Consider the following 6,106-nt stretch of genomic DNA (forward strand, 5'->3'; position numbering starts at 1 on the left):
AAAAATTAAAGTGAAATACTAGTGAAAAGGAAAAGAATTCATGGATAGTATTGTCCTTATTAATGTAAAGTCAAATTCCACAGAAATGTTCTCAAACTATTAGAATAACTTGGTTCAAATTAATATGAAATATTAGAAAAAAAATGATGCATCAATTTCTATGACAATTTAAAAATCTGGTAATGGTGAAACATTGAGGTTTCTGATTGGGGAATAGCAGTTTAGCACATATAGGAATTTCCTGTAATAAATTACTTTTATTTGATGACACGCTTGTTTATTAAAAGATGATGTGTTATTATCAAACAATCTTTTATTTTGAGTAATTGTAGAGTTCTGAGAAATTAAGTTAAAAATTATGTATGTTCAAAATGTTATGCAATATACTAAATTATTCCAAAACGCGAACAATATTGAAAACAAGATAACAACAAGAACTTCTTAAAAACTACTTATTTAACACCAGAAATTGGCATTAATGGCAAAATATGAAACCATAAAATGATAAAAGTGTAGACCATTTATGGAAGAACACTGTTGCTACAACCTTTCACAAAGTCCAAGGTTGTGAGGGTAACTTTAGTTGTGTAAGCAATTGTAATAAATCAAGTAACTGTAAATTAATAATTCAGCCAATGAGTTTTGAAGTCAGTGAGATCTAAAATTACTGCTGGCTCTCAGATTTACAAAGTATGACCTTTAAAAGTTACTTCATGTCTAGCTATCTAGTTTACTAATCTAAAATTAGAGTAAAAATGTGTAAACTATAATGCACATAAAGCATGTAATACTCAATGTTGCTTTTATAAACTCTCAATAACATATGTTATTTTAATTATTTTTAGCACAACAGCCACATTATAATTACTGATTCATATTTGTTAGATCATGCAACATAACTCATTAGACAATAACATCTTTCAGTATGGAATCTTTTTTGCCTAGTTTTGCTCAAATTTTTTAAATATTCTTTTGACTGTTTATAAATAAATTTAAATTAGCATTTTATGGAGGGTACTTCTTCCTGATTTTTATGAAAAACTAAACTGCTTTCATTTACCTAAGTAAGTGTATGAGGAATAACATTGTATCTTCATGATTTGATGAATTCATTTTTAAGAGTCTATTCTTAAAGGCTGGGCTAAATATCAAATCATACATGTAATTTTGTAGTTATACCTATACTGAGGACAAATCCAAAATTAACTGGTTTTGTCATGATGCTTATGGAATTTCACTTGACATTATACCGACTTACAAACCCAGCTATGTGTGTGTGTAAATACACTTGATTACTTCACCACAGGAAATACTGTAAATATTTTCAAAAATTTTCTAATGTATTTCACATTTATTCTTGTTTTTCACCCTGAATTGTTGGAATAAAGATACCAGTGTTCTCTGTGATTTAATTGTGCATGAGTTGTAACTCAGTTCCATCCCATCCAGCATTGTAATCTCCCACTAAGTGAGGTGTCTAGGAGAGAGACAGCAGAGGAGTGACACATACCTTCTGCTGGCCAGAGAGTCCTATGTCTTCCAGGGGGAGACCAGGTTACTCTTGTAAACAGGTAATACCTGTGGTCTTCACAGACTGTCAGCCCTGTGAGACCTCAGAGCGAGGCAATAGTGGAAAAAGTAGATTTCTCATCAATGTGTCACTTAAAATTTGAACAGGAAATTCTTACACTTGAGCTATTTTGAAGACAGCTTATTTTATCACACACCTCTAGAATGTACACACTTTCAGTTTATAGTGTGTCATTTAATTGGCATTGTGCCTCTGAGAAATTTTTATGTTCCAGAAGATACTGGGGTCAGAGACTTGAACACCCAGGCTGTTCACTTGCTTTCATCTGAATCACAAACACTGAGAACTTAGGTCTTGTGAGAAATGCCTTAGATATTTAAGTTCTACTTTTAGACAAGGTTGCTAAATTAACATTACATGTTTCTTACATTCTTGCTATGTTATTTCTATTATACTGAAAATAGTCTAAAATCATCATCCCAATAATAATTATTTACTGATATTTGGCACTAATTCTGAAGACTTATACTTTATTGTCACTGTCACAATGACATCAATTTCCAAACTTATCTTCTCTATTTTTCTGACCTAGTTTTTCATATACTTGCATTCTATTTTATTATCTGTTAAGTATGTTATTTAGATTTCTGCTGAAAATAATACATTTCTGGGAAGGATAAAATATCAAAAAATACTGAATAATAATACCATGGCTAAGATTTAAATATTAAATAATTATTCATATTATTCATTGATTCATCCTCCATGATAACTAGTTGTCTTATTTTACTAGAAATATTTGTTCTAAATGACAAAAGCCTAAATATGTAGGGGAAGATAAAGGTAATTTTTAAAATTTTATTTTATTTAAATTCAATTAACTAACATATAGTATACCAACAGTTTCAGAAGTAGAATTCAGTTATTAAGATGAAGGTTATTTTTAGAAATTTCACTTAACTCGGGGCACCTGGGTGACTCAGTGGGTTAAAGCCTCTGTCTTCGGCTCAGGTCACCATCCCAGGGTCCTGGGATCGAGCTCCACATCAGGCTCTCTGCTCGGCAGGGAGCCTGCTTCCTCCTCTCTCTCTGCCTGCCTCTGCCTACTTGTGATTTCTGTCTGTCAAATAAATTAATAAAATCTTTATTAAAAAAGAAATAAATTTCACTTAACTCAAAAAAAACTGGAGAGGACAGAAAAAGTACTTTTCTTTCTTTTTTTTTTTTTAAGATTTATTTTTACTTGAAACAGAGAGAGTCAGTGAGAGAGAGCACAAGCAGTAGTGGGGTGGAGTGGGGGAAGGAGAGGGAGAAGCAGACTCCCCACACTGAGCAGGGAGCCAAATGTAAGGCTTGATCCCAGGACCCCAGGACCATGACCTGAGCCAAAGGCAGATGCTCAACTAACTAAGTCACCTAGATAACCCAGAAAAAGTACTTTTAAAATGCAATTTAAATTTTTGCATGTATGATTCTATTGATCTGTACTTTTCTCTTTGCAACAATGAGTGACAATTTTATTTTTTTAATGATGCATAATTGGCATACAACATTATGTTATCAATTCACAACATAGTGAATCAAACTATATATACATTATGAAATATTCACCATTATAAATCTTATTACCATTTTTCAGCACACTAAGTTAATGCAATATTATCGACTATATTCCCTACAATGTAATTAATATCCCTGTGGCTTATTAATTTTAATTGCTTATTTAACTTCTGGTTAGTTAATATACAGTGTAATATTAATTCCAGGTATAAAATATAGTGATTCAACACTTCCATACAACAGCATCACAAATGCACTCCTTAATCCCCTCATCTATTTAACCCATCCCCTCACTATCAGTTTGTTTTCCACAGTTAAGAGTCTCTTTCTTGCTTTGCCTCTCTATTTTTTCCCCTTTGCTCATTTGTTTTGTTTCCTAAATTCCACCTATGAGTGCAATCATATATAGTATCTCTACTTCTCTACCTGACTTATTTTGCTTATTATGATGCTAAGCTCTCTAGCTCCATTCACGTCTTTGCAAATGGCTATATATATATATATATATATATATATATATATATAAAATGTATCACATATTTTTTATCCACTCATCAATCAGTGGACATGGGCTGTTCCATAATTTGGCTGTTGTAGAAAATACTGTTATAAACTTGTGGGGGGCAGGCATGTATCTCTTTGAATCAGTATTTTTGTTTCCTTTGGGCAAATACCTAGTAGTGCAATTGATGGGCCATAGGATGGATCTATTTTTAACTATTTGAGGAACCTCCATACGGTTTTCCAGAGTGACTGTGCCAGTTTGCATTCCCACCAACAGTGCAAAAGTGTTCCCCTTAGTCAGCACCCAGACCAACAACTGTCGTTTCCTATTTTGTTCATTTTAGCCATTCTGATGGTGTAAGGTGATATCTTATTGTAGTTTTAATTTGTATTTCTCTGAAAATGAATAATGTTGAGTGTGTCTATTAGCCATTTATATGTCTTCTTTGGAGAAATATCTCTTCATGTTTTCTGCCCATTTTTTGACTGGATTTTTTCTTTTATGGGTGTTGGGTTTTATAAGTTCTTTATATATCTTAAATACTGTCTTTTTAACAGAAATGTTATTTACAAATATCTTCTCCCATTCCATAGGTTGCCTTTCAGTTTTGTTGGTTGTATCCATCCCTTTGTAGAAGCTTTTTGATGAAGTTCCAATAGATTATTTTTCCTTTTGTTTCTCTTGCAAGTTGCTAAAGCCAATGTGAAAGAGGTTACTGCTTCTGTTCTCCTCTAGGATTTTTATGGTTTCAGGCCTCACATTGAAGTCTTTAATCCATTTTTAATTTATTTTTGTGTATAGTGTAAGAAAGTGGTCTAGTTTCATTTTTTTGCATATTGCTGTTTAATTTCCCCAGAATCATTTGTTGAAGAGACTGGCTTTTTCCATCGGATAGTCTTTCTTTCTTTGTCCAGTGGTTATTGGTTACTTTCTGGGATTTGAATTCTGTTCCATTGATCTATGTATCTATTTTTGTGCCAGTATCATATTGTTTTAATTACTACATCTTTGTAATATCATTTGAAATCTGGAATTGTGATGCCTTCAGCTTTGCTTTTATTTTTCAAGATTGCTTTTGCTATTCAGTGCCTTGTGGTTTCATACAAATTTAGGATGATTTGTTCTATTTCTGTGAAAAGTTTATTGGTATTTTGATAGGGATTGCCTTAACTCTGTAGATTGCTTTGCTTAATATAGACATTTTAACAATATTTGTACTTCCAACCCATGAATATGGAATGTCTTTCCATTTCTTTGTGTCATCTTCTATTTCTTTCATCAGTGTTTTATAATTTTCAGATAAGAGGTCTTTCTCCTCTGTTGTTAGGTTTATTCCTAGGTATCTTATCATTTTTGGTGCAATTGCAATTAGGATCGATTCCTTAAACTTTTTTTCTGCTTCTTTATTATTGGCATATAGAAATGCAACAGATTTTGGTATGTTGACTTTGTATCCTGAGAATTTTCTTAATTTGTTGATGAATTCTTAACAGGTTTTTTTGGTGTAGTCTTTGGGTTTTCTACAGAGGGTATCATGTCATCTGCAAAAAGTGAAAGTTTGATTTCTTTTTTGTTGGTTTGGATGCCTCCTTATTTCCTTTTATTGTGTGATTGCTATACCTAATGCTTCCAGTACTGTATTAAATGACTATGGTAAGAGTGGACATCACTGTCTTGTTCCTGACTATAAAGGAAAAGCTCTCAGTTCTTCCCCATTGATGATGATATTAGCTGTGGGTTTTTCATATATGACCTTTATGTTGTTGAGGTATGTTCCCTCTATCCTTATGTTATTGAGGGTTTTTATGAATGGATGCTGTAGTTTGCCAAATGCTTTTTCTGCATCTATTGAAATGATCATTTGATTCTTATCCCTTCTTTTATTAATGTGATGTCACCTTTGTTGCTTTGCAAATATTGAGCCACTCTTGAAATCAAGGAAATAATCCTACTTGTTCATGGTGAATGATTCTTTTAGTGTATTGTTGGATATGATTTGCTGTTATTTTATTGAGAAAATTTGCATCCATGTTCATCAGGGATACTGGCCTATAGTTCTCTTGTTTAGTGGAGTTTTTGGCTGTTTTTTGTATCAGGGTAATGTTGGCCTCTTAGAAAGGATTTGGAAGTCTTCCTTTCTTTTCTATTTTTTGATGTCTGAATGGGTCAATCTGTAGAATGTGTGATTCTTGACCTTGGGGTTGTGAGCTCAAGCTCCACATTGGAGGAACAGTTTTAAATAAAGGAAGGAAGGAAGGGGAAAAGAAAGAAATAAAGAGAGAAAGAAAGAAAGGAAATAAATTAAGAAAGAAAGTGCTAATAATACATTATATATTAATTTAAAAATTTTTTTAATTAAAAGAAAGAAAGAAAGCCCTTGTAGGTTGAGAAGAATAGGTATTAATTCTTTAAATGTTTTGGTAGTATTGGCCTATGAAGCCATCTGGCCCTGGACTTTTGTTTGTTGGGAGAATTTTTATTACTGATGCAATTCTATTGCTAGTTATTGG

The sequence above is a fragment of the Meles meles genome, chromosome 7 (genome assembly GCF_922984935.1).
Source record: "Meles meles chromosome 7, mMelMel3.1 paternal haplotype, whole genome shotgun sequence".
NCBI classification, from domain to species: domain Eukaryota; kingdom Metazoa; phylum Chordata; class Mammalia; order Carnivora; family Mustelidae; genus Meles; species Meles meles.